Source organism: Maniola jurtina, chromosome 1 (genome assembly GCF_905333055.1).
Source record: "Maniola jurtina chromosome 1, ilManJurt1.1, whole genome shotgun sequence".
Lineage (NCBI taxonomy): Eukaryota > Metazoa > Arthropoda > Insecta > Lepidoptera > Nymphalidae > Maniola > Maniola jurtina.
In genome coordinates this window covers 8,976,869-8,995,817 of record NC_060029.1, presented here as the reverse complement: position 1 = coordinate 8,995,817, position 18,949 = coordinate 8,976,869, and the positions used below count along the sequence as shown (strand labels likewise).

Here is an 18,949-nt window from a genome sequence, read left to right as displayed (position 1 = left end):
TATAGCAAAAATCCTTAACAAGCAGACTGTGTTCTTGGGTCCCAAATCCAAATGGAAGGGATTTGTTTTTGAGACGGTCGAGTAATTTGACCAAATAAAGGTTTCCTTCCACTAGGTACGGCACGGAACTAACATGGATCGGATTTATGGCATGTAGGTACCTTTCTTCCCGACTCGATTAGATTTAAGTCAAAGTAGAGCAAGAGTAAAAAAAAAATTAGGTAGGTGTAGGTATACCCAGCTAGAGATAATTAGGTAGGTATATGCGATGTTTAAATCTAGGTACAGTTGATGAAGCTGCTGGTCGATTACGGAAAAGCTGCATTAATCGTTGCTACAATCTCAGTTGTTGAGATTGGATGAATTTGTAGTATTTTTGCTAGGCAACAATGCATTTTAGGCAATTGTCACACGGTAGGTATCTGTAAAATTACGGTGGTACGCTCCCTGACCCTTTATTTAGGCTTAGGTAAATATTGCCGAAGTTTGGCAGCTACCAGTCTCACGACAGCAATAATTTCTGATTCGCTGACACTCTCTCATGTTGCTTAAAATGTTCTGTTGCAGCAAATTCAGCCAATCATAATAATTTCGATTGTAGTAATGACTCACAACTTTTGTGTTATACCTATGTCCTGTCTGTTATATTTTACAGCATTCCTACTTTTACATCAGATCTAGGTTGGTACCACACGTCACATGTACACACTACTCGTCGAGACCAATCCAACGTATACGTCGATGATCCAACATTTATTTTATACGTCTAATATGGCTGAATTCCTGTGACCACCTCCCTGCTCCTCAACTATTCCTCGAGACTGTAGTCCAGACTATTATACTATTATACTATATATAGCTCAATTACCACTGACTGACTGACTCATTGACATAATTGTTCTCCTAGAAAGAGACGGAAAATGATATAATGATGTAGGGGAGATGTGGTCGGATTCGGGAGTCCTCTGGGGAAAAATTATGACATTTCGGAAAAACAAGATGGCGGCCGACGTGATTTTTGCAGCTCCGTTGTTTTCCAACCGATTTCGTTGAATTTTGCAATATTTGAAGAAAATAGTAAACGATTAATAGGAAATGTCGAAAAAATTGAAAAAACAAGATGGCGGCCGAGCTGGAGCGTTTTCAAAATTTTCATTTTTCGATCCCTAACCGCGGCGCCACTGATCCGAAACGGAGAAGTCGAGGATAATTATTTTTTCGTGTTTCGCCCACGATTATCCTGTATTTTGACAAAACGGGAGTGGTTTTTAAAAATTCAAGATGGCGGCTGTCATGGCGGCCGTTAAGTTAGAGGTACCAAAAATCCCAATTTTAAAATTAAATTTTTTCCCAGTCGACGACGTCGGACCGTTTCGGTTTCTATGAAGCGGTTGTACGTATAGACTCGAGGTATATATCGGTGGGAAAAAATTACCCCATTTTTAGGGAAATTTCAAGATTTTCGGGAAATTGTAAAAAATCGAAATAAGGACTTTGTGCAAAATCCGAGTATGAGCGATTATGTGTTTTGCCCGTACAAATGACATTTGGGTATTTTTGTCACCGGAGACTGGCAACACTGGAATTTATCAAAAAAAAAGTGATTATCGACATTGTCTTTTTTCAGGGACGATCATTTCGCGTGGGTGCGAGCGAGAGGAGAGATTGAAACGTCATCGGGAGCGGTATATCCTGTAGTTAATAGGAAACTTGTAAAATTATCTAATTTGCTTCTGCAAAAAGAGTTGGTGGCCATTTTGTATTTTCTTCAAATTTTCCGAAATTTTGATCACGTTTTTGAGGCAGTTGGCAACATTTTGGAAAGTCGACATGTATCAATCGATTGTGTGACTCAACCAGCAGTATCGAAATATGTAAACAGTGTTGCCACATTTGGGGAGATTTTCGAGATTTTCCCCAAAAACTTCTCCTGTAAAATTTTGTATGAAATTTTTTTTTTTCACTGATGGTTTCGTATAGAAAACAAAAAAAAAATCGAGGAAAAATTTGGAAATAGCTGATGATCGAGGATGTCGGAGACGGGTGAAGGGTCCGCTCAAGGTATTGAAGATAGGTGGGGGGTGCTCGACCAAATGTCATTCATGACGTCATCCAATTGCCAAAAAGCTGAAAAAAAATTCAAAATGGCGAAGAAAAGATGGCCGCCATACAAATTTCGCCGGCGTCCAGCTCGGAGGGTATAAAAGATGGAGGTGCGTTTTCGTGGTAAAAGAGGATCAGGATCCAAAGGTCTACTCGATGAATAGAAAAAAAATTCAAAATGGCGGAATTTATTTTCTCATACATTTTGTATGGCGAATATTGAATGTCTCATTCTCCTAGAAAGAGACGAAAAACGATACGATAATGTAGGGGAGATATGTTTTGAAGCGCGATATGAGTAGGGAAAAATTATGACATTTCAGAAAAACAAGATGGCGGCCTATATGATTTTTGTAACTCTTTTGTTTTCCAACCGATTTCGTTGAAACTCACAATCTTTGAAGAAAGTACCAAACGATTAATAGAAAAAGTGGAAAATCTTGGAAAAACAAGATGGCCGCCGTACAAATTTCGTCGGTGTGTATCTCGGGGGCTATGAAAGATAGAAGAGTGGTTTCTTGGCAAAAGATGATCAGGTTCCGAAGGTCTACTCGGTGGAACAAACTCTGCATGCTCGCGGACCACTTTAGTGGTCCGCGCACCCACGCACCCTACTTTATTAACCTCAACTACCCCGTTTTTACAAAAAATGATATATATGTTGTTTTCAGAGTTTTCCAGGGTGCTGGTTTTGATAACGACATTCATTTTCAAATCCAAGATGGCAAACATGCACTTTTAAGAAAAAATCTGATATGGGTGTCGTTTTATAGGTATTGCGGAGTGAATTGCGTATCTTAATAAATAAATTCGTTTTAATACTTATCAACCTAACCACGTCACGAGAGCTGCTTTAGCAGCTCGCGCACCGAGCGAAACACTAGTTATACTATATATAGCTCGATTACCACTGACTGACTCACTCATTGACATAATTGTTCTCCTAGAAAGAGAAGGAAAATGATATAGTGATGTAGGGGAGATGTGTTCGGATTCGGGAACCCTCTGGGGAAAAATTATGACTTTTCGGAAAAACAAGATGGCGGCCGACGTGATTTTTGCAGCTCCGTTGTTTTCCAACCGATTTCGTTGAATTTTGCAATCTTTGAAGAAAATAGTAAACGATTAATGGGAAATGTCGAAAAAATTGAAAAAACAAGATGGCGGCCGAACCGTAGCGTTTTCAAAATTTTGATTTTTCGACCCTGAACCGCGGCGCCAAAGATCCGAAACGGGAAATCGATAATAATTATTTTTTTCTGGTTTCGTCTATGATTATCCTGAATTTTGACGGAATGGGAGTGGTTTTTAAAAATTCAAGATGGCGGCTGTCGTGGCGGCCATTATGTTAGAGGTACGAAAAAACGCAATTTTAAAAGTTAAATATCTCAAAGTTGGCAACATCGGAGCGATTCGGCTTCTATGAAGCGATTGTACGTATAGGCTCGAGGTATAGATTGGAGGAAAGAAATTACCCCATTTTTTGGGGAAATTTCAAGATTTTCGGGAAATTGAATAAAAACGAAATACGGACTTTTCGCAAAATCCGAGTATGACCGATTATGTGTTTTGATCATACAAATGACATTTGGGAATTTTTTGTCGCCGGAGACTGGCAACACTGGAATTTATCAAAGAAAAAATGATTTTCGACGTGGTCTTTTTTTAGGGGCGATAGTTTCGCGTGGGTGTGAGCGAGAGGAGAGATTGAAAAGTCATCGGGAGCGGTATATCCTGCAGTTATTGGAAAAGTTGTACAACGATGTAATTTATTTCTGCAAAACGAGTTGGCGGCCATTTTGTATTTTTTTTAATTTTTCGAAATTTTGATCACGTTTTTGAGGCAGTTGGCAACATTTTGGAAAGTCAGTATGTATGAATCGATTGTGTATCTCGGCTGGCAGTATGAAGATATGCAACCGGTGTTGCCACTTTTGGGGAGATTTTCGAGATTTTCAACTAGAAAACTCCTGTAAAATTTTGTATGAAAAATTTTTTTTTCACTGATGGTGTCGTATAGAAAACAAAAACTTAGTAAGCCAAAATTATGGAGAGAGCTGATGATTGAGGGTTTCGGAGACGGGTGAAGGGTCCGCTCAAGGTATTGAAGATAGGTGGGGGGTGCTCGACCAAATGTCATTCATGACATCATCCAATTGCCAAAAAGCTGAAAAAAAATTCAAAATGGCGAAGAAAAGATGGCCGCCATACAAATTTCGCCGGCGTCCAGCTCGGAGGGTATAAAAGATGGAGGTGTGGTTTCTTGGAAAAAGAGGATCAGGATCCAAAGGTCTACTCGATGAATAGAAAAAAAATTCAAAATGGCGGAATTTATTTTCCCATACATTTTGTATGGCGAATATTGAATGTCTCATTCTCCTAGAAAGAGACGGAAAACGATACAATAATGTAGGGGAGATATGTTTTGAAGCGCGATATGAGTAGGGAAAAATTATGACATTTCAGAAAAACAAGATGGCGGCCTATATGATTTTTGCAACTCTTTTGTTTTCCAACCGATTTCGTTGAAACTCGCAATCTTTGAAGAATGTAGTAAACGATTAATAGAAAAAGTGGAAAATTTTGGAAAAACAAGATGGCCGCCGTACAAATTTCGTCGGTGTCTATCTCGGAGGCTATAAAAGATGGAAGAGTGGTTTCTTGGCAAAAGATGATCAGGGTCCGAAGGTCTACTCGGTGGAACAAACTCTGCATGCTCGCGGACCACTTTAGTGGTCCGCGCACCCACGCACCCTACTTTATTACCCTCAACTACCCCGTTTTTACAAAAAATGATATGGATGTCGTTTTCAGAGTTTTCCAGGGTGCTGATTTTGATAAAGACATTTATTTTGAAATCCAAGATGGCGGACATGCCTTTTTTAAGAAAAAAATCGATATGGGTGTCGTTTTATGGTGTTTTCGCGGTGAATTTTGCATCTTAATAACTCGATTCGGTTTAATACAATAAAGCTAAACATTACCACGTCACGCGAGCTGCTTTAGCAGCTCGCGCACCGAGCAAAACACTAGTTATACTATATATAGCTCGATTACCACTCACTCACTGACTGACTCATTGACATAATTGTTCTCCTAGAAAGAGACGGAAAATGATATAGTGATGTAGGGGAGATGTGGTCGGATTCGGGAGTCCTCTGGGGAAAAATTATGACATTTCAGAAAAACAAGATGGCGGCCGAGGAGATTTTTGCAGCTCCGTTGTTTTCCAACCGATTTCGTTGAATTTTGTAATCTTTAAAGAAAGTCGTAAACGATTAATGGGAAATGTGGAAAAAATTGGAAAAACAAGATGGCGGCCGAGCCGTAGCGTTTTGAAAATTTCGATTTTTCGACCCCGAACCGCGGCGCCACAGATCCAAAACGGGAAATTGAAACTAATAATTTTTTTTTGGTTTTGTCTACGATTATCCTGAATTTTGACGGAATGGGAGTGGTTTTTAAAAATTCAAGATGGCGGCTGTTGTGGCGGCCATTATGTTAGAGGTACGAAAAAACGCAATTTTAAAAGTTAAATATCTCAAAGTTGGCAACATCGGAGCGATTCGGCTTCTATGAAGCGATTGTACGTATAGTTTCGAGGTATAGATTGAAGGAAAAAAATTACCCCATTTTTTGGGGAAATTTCAAGATTTTCGGGAAATTATAAAAAATCGAAATACGCACTTTTAGCAAAATTCGAGTATGAGCGATTACGTGTTTTGCTCGTGCAAATGACATTTAGGTATTTTCGTCGCCGAGGACTGGCAACACTGGAATTTATCGAAGCAAAAGTGTTTTTCGACATTGTCTTTTTTCAGGGACGATCATTTCGCGTGGGTGCGAGCGAGATGAAAGATTGAAACGATGACGGGAGCGGTATATCCTGTAGTTAATGGGAAAGTTGTACAACGATGTAATTTATTTCTGCAAAACGAGTTGGCGGCCATTTTGTAATTTTTTGAATTTTTCGAAATTTTGATCACGTTTTTGAGGCAGTTGGCAACATTTTGGAAAGTCAATATGTACGAATCGATTGTGTATCTCGGCTGGCAATATGGAGATATGCAACCAGTGTTGCCACTTTTGGGGAGATTTTCGAGATTTTCAACTAAGAAACTCCTGTAAAATTTTGTATGAAAATTTTTTTTTTCACTGATGGTGTTATATAGAAAACAAAAACTTAGTAAGCCAAAATTATGGAGAGAGCTGACAATTGAGGATATCGGAGACGGGTGAAGGGCCCGCTTAAGGTATTGAAGATAGGTGGGGGGTGCTCGAGCAAATGTCATTCACGACGTCATCCAATTGCCAAAAAGCTGAAAAAAAATTCAAAATGGCGAAGAAAAGATGGCCGCCATACAAATTTTGCTGGTGTCCAGCTCGGAGGGTATAAAAGATGGAAGTGTGGTTTCTTGGCAAGAGATGATCAGGGTCCGAAGGTCTACTCGATGAATAGAAAAAAAATTCAAAATGGCGGATTTTTTTTCCCCATAGAAAATGTATGGCGAATATTGAATGTCTCATTCTCCTAGAAAGAGACGGAAAACGATACGATAATGTAGGACAGATGTGTTTGGCTGGTGGAAGCAAGTAGGGAAAAATTATGACATTTCAGAAAAACAAGATGGCGACCGACGTGATTTTTGCAACTCTTTTGTTTTCCAACCGATTTCGTTGAAACTCACAATCTTTGAAGAAAGTAGTAAACGATTGATAGAAAAAGTGGAATTTTTTGGAAAAACAAGATGGCCGCCGTACAAATTTCGTCGGTGTCTATCTCGGAGGCTATAAAAGATGGAAGAGTGGTTTGATGGCAAAAGATGATCAGGATCCGAAGGTCTACTCGGTGAAACAAACTCTGCATGCTCGCGGACCACTTTAGTGGTCCGCGCACCCACGCACTCTACTAAATTATTATCCTAATTTACAAAAAATAATATGGATATCGTTTTCAGGGTTTTTCAGGGTGCTGATTTTGATAATGACATTTATTTTCAAATCCAAGATGGCGGACTTACATTTTCTACAAAAAATAGAAATGCCTGTCATTTTATGGGGTTTTTCGGGGTGAATTATGTATCTTAATAAATCAATTTGGTTTTATATAATAAAGTTAACCTTACCACGTCACGTGAGCTGCTTTAGCAGCTCGCGCACCGAGCAAAAACTAGTTATTATACTATATATAGCTCGATTACCACTCACTCACTGACTCATTGACATAATTGTTCTCCTAGAAAGAGAAGGAAAATGATATAATAATGTAGGGGAGATGTGTTTGGGTGAGGGAGATGACTGGGGAAAAATTATGACATTTCGGAAAAACAAGATGGCGGCCGACGTGATTTTTGCAGCTCCGTTGTTTTCCAACCGATTTCGTTGAATTTTGCAATCTTTGAAGAAAATAGTAAACGATTAATGGGAAATGTCGAAAAAATTGAAAAAACAAGATGGCGGCCGAACCGTAGCATTTTCAAAATTTTGATTTTTCGACCCCGAACCGCGGCGCCACAGATCCAAGACGGGGTAGTCGAGGATAATTATTTTTTCCTATTTCGCCCACGATTATCCTGTATTTTGACAGAAAGGGAGTGGTTTTTAAAAATTCAAGATAGCGGCTGTCATGGCGGCCGTTTCGTTCGAGGTACGAAAAAACGCAATATTAAAATTCGAATATCTCAAAGTTGGCAACATCGGAGCGGTTCGGCTTCTATGAAGCGATTGTACGTATAAACTTGAGGTATAGATTGGTGTGGGAAAATTACCCCATTTTTCGGGAAATTTCAAGATTTTTGGGAAAATGTAAAAAATCGAAATACGGACTTTTTGCGAAATCCGAGTATGAGCAATTACGTGTTTTGCTCGTACAAATGACATTTGGGTATTTTTGTCACCGAGGACTGGCAACACTGGAATTTATCGAAGCAAAAGTGATTTTCGACACGGTCTATTTCACGGTATCCCCTTTCGCGTGGGTGCGAGCGAGAGGAAAGATTGAAACGTCATCGGGCGCGGTATATCCTGTAGTTAATAGGAAAATTATGAAACCGTGTAAAATCTTTCTGTGAAACGAGTTGGCGGCCATTTTGTATTTTTTTTTTATTTTTCGAAATTTTGACCACGTTTTTGAGGCAGTTGGCAACATTTTGGAAAGTCAGTATGTATGAATCGATTGTGTATCTCGGCTTGCAGTATGGAGATATGCAACCGGTGTTGCCACTTTAGGGGAGATTTTCGAGATTTTCAACTAAAAAACTCCTGTAAAATTTTGTATAAAATTTTTTTTTTTCACTGATGGTGTCAGATAGAAAACAAAAACTTAGTAAGCCAAAATTATGGAGAGAGCTGATGATTGAGGGTTTCGGAGACGGGTGGAGGGCCCACTTAAGGTATTGAAGATAGGTGGGGGGTGCTCGAGCAAATGTCATTCATGACGTCATCCAATTGCCAAAAAGCTGAAAAAAAATTCAAAATGGCGAAGAAAAGATGGCCGCCATACAAATTTCGCCGGTGTCCAGCTCGGAGGGTATAAAAGATGGAAGTGTGGTTTCTTGGCAAGAGATGATCAGGGTCCGAAGGTCTACTCGATGAATAGAAAAAAAATCAAAATGGCGGAATTTATTTTTCCATACATTTTGTATGGCGATTATGAATGTCTCATTCTCCTAGAAAGAGACGGAAAACGATACATTGATGTATGGGAGATATGTTCGGATGCGCGATATGAGTAGGGGAAAATTATGACATTTCAGAAAAACAAGATGGCGGCCGACGTGATTTTTGCAACTCTTTTGTTTTCCACCCAATTTCGTTGAAACTCGCAATCTTTGAAGAATGTAGTAAACGATTAATAGAAAAAGTGGAAAATTTTGGAAAAACAAGATGGCCGCCGTACAAATTTCGTCGGTGTCTATCTCGGAGGCTATAAAAGATGGAAGAGTGGTTTCTTGGCAAAAGATGATCAGGGTCCGAAGGTCTACTCAGTGGAACAAACTCTGCATGCTCGCGGACCACTTTAGTGGTCCGCGCACCCACGCACCCTACTTTATTAACCTCAACTACCCCGTTTTTACAAAAAATGATATGGATGTCGTTTTCAGAGTTTTCCAGGGTGCTGATTTTGATAACGACATTTATTTTGAAATCCAAAATGGCGGGCGTGCACTTTTTAAGAAAAAAATTGATATAGGTGTCGTTTTATGGGGTTTTCGGGGTAATTTGTGTGTTTTAATAAAAAAAATCGGTTTAATACAACTCATAAACCTAACCACGTCACGCGAGCTGCTTTAGCAGCTCGCGCACCGAGCAAAACACTAGTTATTATACTATATATAGCTCAATTACCACTGACTGACTCACTCATTGACATAATTGTTCTCCTAGAAAGAGAAGGAAAATGATATAGTGATGTAGGGGAGATGTGTTCGGATTCGAGAACCCTCTGGGGAAAAATTATGACTTTTCGGAAAAACAAGATGGCGGCCGACGTGATTTTTGCAGCTCCGTTGTTTTCCAACCGATTTCGTTGAATTTTGCAATCTTTGAAGAAAATAGTAAACGATTAATGGGAAATGTCGAAAAAATTGAAAAAACAAGATGGCGGCCGAACCGTAGCGTTTTCAAAATTTTGATTTTTCGACCCCGAACCGCGGCGCCACAGATCCGAAACGGGAAATCGATAATAATTATTTTTTTCTGGTTTCGTCTATGATTATCCTGAATTTTGACAAAATGGGAGTGGTTTTTAAAAATTCAAGATGGCGGCTGTCGTGGCGGCCATTATGTTAGAGGTACGAAAAAACGCAATTTTAAAAGTTAAATATCTCAAAGTTGGCAACATCGGAGCGATTCGGCTTCTATGAAGCGATTGTACGTATAGGCTCGAGGTATAGATTGGAGGAAAGAAATTACCCCATTTTTTGGGGAAATTTCAAGATTTTCGGGAAATTGAAAAAAATTGAAATACGGACTTTTCGCAAAATCCGAGTATGACCGATTATGTGTTTTGATCATACAAATGACATTTGGGTATTTTTGTCGCCGGAGACTGGCAACACTGGAATTTATCAAAGAAAAAATGATTTTCGACGTGGTCTTTTTTTAGGGGCGATCGTTTCGCGTGGGTGTGAGCGAGAGGAGAGATTGAAACGTCATCGGGAGCGGTATATCCTGTAGTTATTGGAAAAGTTGTACAACGATGTAATTTATATCTGCAAAACGAGTTGGCGGCCATTTTGTATTTTTTTTAATTTTTCGAAATTTTGATCACGTTTTTGAGGCAGTTGGCAACATTTTGGAAAGTCAGTATGTATGAATCGATTGTGTATCTCGGCTGGCAGTATGAAGATATGCAACCGGTGTTGCCACTTTTGGGGAGATTTTCGAGATTTTCAACTAGAAAACTCCTGTAAAATTTTGTATGAAAAATTTTTTTTTCACTGATGGTGTCGTATAGAAAACAAAAACTTAGTAAGCCAAAATTATGGAGAGAGCTGATGATTGAGGGTTTCGGAGACGGGTGAAGGGTCCGCTCAAGGTATTGAAGATAGGTGGGGGGTGCTCGACCAAATGTCATTCATGACATCATCCAATTGCCAAAAAGCTGAAAAAAAATTCAAAATGGCGAAGAAAAGATGGCCGCCATACAAATTTCGCCGGCGTCCAGCTCGGAGGGTATAAAAGATGGAGGTGCGGTTTCTTGGCAAAAGAGGATCAGGATCCAAAGGTCTACTCGATGAATAGAAAAAAAATTCAAAATGGCGGAATTTATTTTCCCATACATTTTGTATGGCGAATATTGAATGTCTCATTCTCCTAGAAAGAGACGGAAAACGATACGATAATGTAGGGGAGATATGTTTTGAAGCGCGATATGAGAAGGGAAAAATTATGACATTTCAGAAAAACAAGATGGCGACCGACGTGATTTTTGCAACTCTTTTGTTTTCCAACCGATTTCGTTGAAACTCGCAATCTTTGAAGAATGTAGTAAACGATTAATAGAAAAAGTGGAAAATTTTGGAAAAACAAGATGGCCGCCGTACAAATTTCGTCGGTGTCTATCTCGGAGGCTATAAAAGATGGAAGAGTGGTTTCTTGGCAAAAGATGATCAGGGTCCGAAGGTCTACTCGGTGGAACAAACTCTGCATGCTCGCGGACCACTTTAGTGGTCCGCGCACCCACGCACCCTACTTTATTACCCTCAACTACCCCGTTTTTACAAAAAATGATATGGATGTCGTTTTCAGAGTTTTCCAGGGGCTGATTTTGATAACGACATTTATTTTGAAATCCAAGATGGCGGACATGTCTTTTTTAAGAAAAAAATCGATATGGGTGTCGTTTTATGGTGTTTTCGCGGTGAATTTTGCATCTTAATAACTCGATTCGGTTTAATACAATAAAGCTAAACATTACCACGTCACGCGAGCTGCTTTAGCAGCTCGCGCACCGAGCAAAACACTAGTTATACTATATATAGCTCGATTACCACTCACTGACTCACTGACTCATTGACATAATTGTTCTCCTAGAAAGAGACGGAAAATGATATAATGATGTAGGGGAGTTGTGTTTGGATTCGGGAACCCTCTGGGGAAAAATTATGACATTTCAGAAAAACAAGATGGCGGCCGATGTGATTTTTGCACCTCCGTTGTTTTCCAACCGATTTCATTGAATTTTGCAAACTTTGAAGAAAGTAGTAAACGGTTAATAGAAAATGTAGAAAAAATTGGAAAAACAAGATGGCGGCCGAGCCGCAGCGTTTTGAAAATTTTGATTTTTCGACCCCGAACCGCGGCGCCACAGATCCGAGACGGGGTAGTCGAGGATAATTATTTTTTCGTGTTTCGCCCACAATTATCCTGTATTTTGACAGAATGGGAGTGATTTTTAAAAATTCAAGATGGCGGCTGTCATGGCGGCCGTTATGTTAGAGGTATGAAAAAACGCAATTTTAAAAGTTAAATATCTCAAAGTTGGCAACATCGGAGCGATTCGGCTTCTATCAAGCGATTGTACGTATAGGCTCGAGGTATAGATTGGAGGAAAAAAATTACCCCATTTTTTGGGGAAATTTCAAGATTTTCGGGAAATTGTAAAAAATCGAAATACGGGCTTTTTGAAAAATCCGAGTATGAGCGATTACGTGTTTTGCTCGTACAAATGACATTTGGGTATTTTTGTTGCCGGAGACTGGCAACACTGGAATTTATCAAAGTAAAAGTGATTTTCGACACGGTCTTTTTCACGGTATCCCCTTTCGCGTGGGTGCGAGCGAGAGGAAAGATTGAAACGTCATCGGGCGCGGTATATCCTGTTGTTAATAGGAAAATTATGAAACCGTGTAAAATCTTTCTGTGAAACGAGTTGGCGGCCATTTTGTATTTTTTTTTATTTTTCGAAATTTTGACCACGTTTTTGAGGCAGTTGGCAACATTTTGGAAAGTCGACATATATCAATTGATTGTGTGACTCAACCAGCAGTATCAAAATATGTAAACAGTGTTGCCACATTTGGGGAGATTTTCGAGATTCTCCCCAAAAACTCCTCCTGTAAAATTTTGTATGAAATTTTTTTTTCCACTGATGGTTTCGTATAGAAAACAAAAAAAAAATCGAGGAAAAATTTGGAAATAGCTGATGATCGAGGATGTCGGAGACGGGTGAAGGGTCCGCTCAAGGTATTGAAGATAGGTGGGGGGTGCTCGACCAAATGTCATTCATGACATCATCCAATTGCCAAAAAGCTGAAAAAAAATTCAAAATGGCGAAGAAAAGATGGCCGCCATACAAATTTCGCCGGCGTCCAGCTCGGAGGGTATAAAAGATAGAGGTGTGGTTTCGTGGCAAAAGAGGATCAGGATCTAAAGTTCTACTCGATGAATAGAAAAAAAATTCAAAATGGCGGAATTTAATTTTCCATACATTTTGTATGGCGATTATGAATGTCTCATTCTCCTAGAAAGAGACGGAAAACGATACATTGATGTATAGGAGATATGTTCGGGTGCGCGATATGAGTAGGGAAAAATTATGACAATTCAGAAAAACAAGATGGCGACTGACGTGATTTTTGCAACTCTTTTGTTTTCCAACCGATTTCGCTGAAACTCACAATCTTTGAAGAAAGTACCAAATGATTAATAGAAAAAGTGGAAAATTTTGGAAAAACAAGATGGCCGCCATACAAATTTCGCCGGTCTCCAGCTCGGAGGGTATAATAGATGGAAGTGTGGATTCTTGGAAGAAGATGATCAGGATCCGAAGGTCTACTCGATGAATAGAAAAAAAATTCAAAATGGCGGAATTTAATTTTCCATACATTTTGTATGGCGATTATGAATGTCTCATTCTCCTAGAAAGAGACGGAAAACGATACATTGATGTATAGGAGATATGTTCGGATGCGCGATATGAGTAGGGAAAAATTATGACAATTCAGAAAAACAAGATTGACGTGATTTTAGCAACTCTTTTGTTTTCCAACCGATTTCGCTGAAACTCACAATCTTTGAAGAAAGTACCAAACGATTAATAGAAAAAGTGGAAAATTTTGGAAAAACAAGATGGCCGCCGTACAAATTTCGTCGGTGTCTATAAAAGATGGAAGAGTGGTTTCTTGGCAAAAGATGATCAGGGTCCGAAGGTCTACTCGGTGAAACAAACTCTGCATGCTCGCGGACCACTTTAGTGGTCCGCGCACCCACGCACCCTACTAAATTATTATCCTAATTTAAAAAATAATAATATGGATATCGTTTTCAGGGTTTTCCAGGGTGCTGATTTTGATAATGACATTTATTTTCAGATCCAAGATGGCGGACTTATATTTTATACAAAAAATAGAAATGCCTGTCATTTTATGGGGTTTTTTGGGGTGAATTATGTATCTTAATAAATCAATTTGGTTTTATATAATAAAGTTAACCTTACCACGTCACGTGAGCTGCTTTAGCAGCTCGCGCACCGAGCAAAAACTAGTTATACTATATATAGCTCGATTACCACTGACTGACTGACTCATTGACATAATTGTTCTCCTAGAAAGAGACGGAAAATGATATAGTGATGTAGGGGAGATGTGGTCGGATTCGGGAGTCCTCTGGGGAAAAATTATGACATTTCGGAAAAACAAGATGGCGGCCGAGGTGATTTTTGCAGCTCCTTTGTTTTTTAAGGGATTCCGTTCAAACTCGCAACTATTAAAGAATGTAGTAAACGGTTAACAAAAAATGTGGAAAAAATTGGAAAAACAAGATGGCGGCCGAGCCGTAGCGTTTTAAAATTTTTGATTTTTCGACCCCGAACCGCGGCGCCACAGATCCGAAACGGGGTAATCGAGCATAATTATTTTTTCTGGTTTCGCCCACGATTATCCTGTATTTTGACATAACGGGAGTGGTTTTTAAAAATTCAAGATGGCGGCTGTCGTGGAGGCCGTTTTGTTCGAGGTACGAAAAAACGCAATTTTAAAATTCGAATATGTCAAAGTTGGCAACATCGGAGCGGTTCGGCTTCTATGAAGCGATTGTACGTATGAACTTGAGGTATAGATTGTTGGGGAAAAATTACCCCATTTTTCGGGAAATTTCAAGATTTTTGCGAAAATGTAAAAAATCGAAATACGCACTTTTAGCAAAATCCGAGTATGAGCGATTATGTGTTTTGCTCGTACAAATGACATTTGGGTATTTTTGTCACCGAAGACTGGCAACACTGGAATTTATCAAAGAAAAAGTGATTTTTGGCATGGTCTTTTTCACGGTATCCCCTTTCGCGTGGGTGCGAGCGAGAGGAAAGATTGAAACGTCATCGGGAGCGGTATATCCTGTAGTTAATAGGAAAATTATGAAACCGTGTAAAATCTTTCTGTGAAACGAGTTGGCGGCCATTTTGTATTTTTTTTTATTTTTCGAAATTTTGACCACGTTTTTGAGGCAGTTGGCAACATTTTGGAAAGTCGACATGTATCAATCGATTGTGTGACTCAACCAGCAGTATCGAAATATGTAAACAGTGTTGCCACATTTGGGGAGTTTTTCGAGATTTTCCCCAAAAACTCCTCCTGTAAAATTTTGTATGAAATTTTTTTTTTTCACTGATGGTTTCGTATAGAAAACAAAAAAAAAATCGAGGAAAAATTTGGAAATAGCTGATGATCGAGGATGTCGGAGACGGGTGAAGGGTCCGCTCAAGGTATTGAAGATAGGTGGGGGGTGCTCGACCAAATGTCATTCATGACATCATCCAATTGCCAAAAAGCTGAAAAAAAATTCAAAATGGCGAAGAAAAGATGGCCGCCATACAAATTTCGCCGGTGTCCAGCTCGGAGGGTATAAAAGATGGAGGTACGGTTTCTTGGCAAAAGAGGATCAGGATCCAAAGGTCTACTCGATGAATAGAAAAAAAATTCAAAATGGCGGAATTTATTTTCCCATACATTTTGTATGGCGAATATTGAATGTCTCATTCTCCTAGAAAGAGACGGAAAACGATACGATAATGTAGGGGAGATGTGTTCGGGTGGGGGAGGCGAGTAGGGAAAAATTATGACATTTCAGAAAAACAAGATGGCGGCCTATTTGATTTTTGCAACTCTTTTGTTTTCCAACCGATTTCGGTGAAACTCGCAATCTTTGAAGTATGTAGTAAACCATTAATAGAAAAAGTGGAAAATTTTGGAAAAACAAGATGGCCGCCTTACAAAATTCGTCGGTGTCTATCTCGGAGGCTATAAAAGATGGAAGAGGGGTTTCTTGGCAAAAGATGATCAGGGTCCGAAGGTCTACTCGATGAATAGAAAAAAAATCCAAAATGGCGGAATTTTTTTTTCCATACATTTTGTATGGCGAACATTGAATGCCTCATTCTCCTAGAAAGAGACAGAAAACGATACATTGATGTATGGGAGATATGTTCGGATGCGTGATATGAGTAGGGGAAAATTACGACATTTCAGAAAAACAAGATGGCGGCCTATATGATATTTGCAACTCTTTTGTTTTCCAACCGATTTCGTTGAAACTAGCAATCTTTGAAGAAAGTACCAAACGATAAATAGAAAAAGTGGAAAATTTTGGAAAAACAAGATGGCCGCCATTCAAATTTCATCGGTATCCATCTCGGAAGGTATAAAAGATGGAAGAGTGGTTTCTTGGCAAAAGATGATCAGAATCGGAAGGTCTACTCAGTGAAACAAACTCTGCATGCTCGCGGACCACTTTAGTGGTCCGCGCACCCACGCACCCTACTAAAATATTATCCTAATTTACAAAAATTATATGGATATCGTTTTCAGGGTTTTCCAGGGTGCTGATTTTGATAGTGACATTTATTTTCAAATCCAAGATGGCGGACTTACATTTTCTACAAAAAATAGAAATGCCTGTCATTTTATGGGGTTTTTCGGGGTGAATTATCTTAATAAATCAATTTGGTTTTATATAATAAAAGTTAACCTTACCACGTCACGTGAGCTGCTTTAGCAGCTCGCGCACCGAGCAAAACACTAGTTATTATACTATATATAGCTCGATTACCACTGACTCACTGACTGACTCATTGACATAATTGTTCTCCTAGAAAGAGACGGAAAATGATATAATGATGTAGGGGAGATGTGTTCGGTTTCGGAAACCCTCTGGGGAAAAATTATGACATTTCAGAAAAACAAGATGGCGGCCGAGGTGATTTTTGCAGCTCCGTTGTTTTCCAACCGATTTCGTAGAATTTTGCAAACTTTCAAGAAATTGGTTAAAAATTAATAAAAAAAGTAGAAAAAATTGAAAAAACAAAATGGCGGCCGAGCCGTAGCGTTTTCAAAATTTTGATTTTTCGACCCCGAACCGCGGCGCCACAGATCCGAAACGGGGTAATCGAGGATAATTATTTTTTTTGATTTCACCCACGATTATCCTGTTTTTTGACAGAACGGGAGTGATTTTTAAAAATTCAAGATGGCGGCTGTCGTGGCGGCCGTTTTGTTAGAGGTACGAAAAAACGCAATTTTAAAAGTTAAATATCTGAAAGTTGGCAACATCGGAGCGATTCGGCTTTCATGTAGCGATTGTACGTATAGGCTCGAGGTATAGATTGGAGGAAAAAAATTACCCCATTTTTCGGGAAATTTCAAGATTTTCGGGAAACTGTAAAAAATCGAAATACGGACTTTTCGCAAAATCCGAGTATGAGCGATTACGTGTTTTGCTCGTACAAATGACATTTGGGTATTTTTGTCACCGGAAACTGGCAACACTGGAATTTATCAAAGTAAAAGTGATTTTCGACACGGTCTTTTTCACGGTATCCCCTTTCGCGTGGGTGCGAGCGAGAGGAAAGATTGAAACGTCATCGGGAGCGGTATATCCTGTAGTTAATAGGAAAATTATGAAACCGTGTAAAATCTTTCTGTGAAACGAGTTGGCGGCCATTTTGTATTTTTTTTAATTTTTCGAAATTTTGACCACGTTTTTGAGGCAGTTGGCAACATTTTGGAAAGTCAGTATGTATGAATCGATTGTGTATCTCGGCTGGCAGTATAGAGATATGCAGTCGGTGTTGCCAGTTTTGGGGAGATTTTCGAGATTTTCAACTAAGAAACTCCTGTAAAATTTTGTATGAAAATTTTTTTTTTCACTGATGGTGTCGTATAGAGAACAAAAACTTAGTAAGCCAAAATTAGTGAGAGAGCTGATGATTGAGGGTTTCGGAGACGGGTGGAGGGCCCGCTTAAGGTATTGAAGATAGGTGGGGGGTGCTCGAGCAAATGTCATTCATGACGTCATCCAATTGCCAAAAAGCTGAAAAAAAATTCAAAATGGCGAAAAAAAGATGGCCGCCATACTAATTTCGCCGGCGTCCAGCTCGGAGGGTATAAAAGATGGAGGTGCGGTTTCTTGGCAAAAGAGGATCAGGATCCAAAGGTTTACTCGATGAATAGAAAAAAAATTCAAAATGGCGGAATTTAATTTTCCATACATTTTGTATGGCGAATATTGAATGCCTCATTCTCCTAGAAAGAGACGGATAACGATACGATAATGTAGGGGAGATATGTTTTGGTGCGCGATATGAGTAGGGAAAAATTACGACATTTCAGAAAAACAAGATGGCGGCCTATATGATTTTTGCAACTCTTTTGTTTTCCAACCGATTTCGTTGAAACTCGCAATCTTTAAAGAATGTAGTAAACGATTAATAGAAAAAGTGGAAAATTTTGGAAAAACAAGATGGCCGCCGTACAAATTTCGTCGGTGTCTATCTCGGAGAATATAAAAGATGGAAAAGTGGTTTCTTGGCAAAAGATGATTAGGGTCCGAAGGTCTACTCGGTGGAACAAACTCTGCATGCTCGCGGACCACTTTAGTGGTCCGCGCACCCACGCACCCTACTTTATTAACCTCAACTACCCTGTTTTTACAAATAATAATGTGAATGTCGTTTTCAGGGTTTTGTAGGGTGCTGATTATGATAATGACATTTATTTTGAAATCCAAGATGGCGGACATGCATTTTTTAAGAAAAAAATCGTTATGGGTGTCGTTTTATGGTGTTTTCGCGGTGAATTTTGTATCTTAATAAATAAATTTGGTTTAGTATAATAAAGTTAACCCAACCACGTCACGCGAGCTGCTTTAGCAGCTCGCGCACCGAGCAAAACACTAGTTTTACCTATATTTACATACTAATATTATAAATGGGAAAGTATTTCTGCCTGTCTCTTACTCTGCTAGCTTTTTACGGTCTCTCTGCTTAACAGATTTTGATGAGTACAGAGATAACTTGCATCCCAGGGAAGGACATAGGCTATTTTTTATCCCAGAAATCAAAGAGTTTCCA

General features: G+C 39.2%; 1 protein-coding gene across 1 annotated transcript in view; it reads right to left on the bottom strand.

The window, feature by feature from the left end:
• Positions 1–18,949, bottom strand: part of LOC123870714 (collagen alpha-1(IV) chain-like) — a 43,108-nt gene that overhangs the window by 23,345 nt on the left and 814 nt on the right. The window lies entirely within an intron of this gene.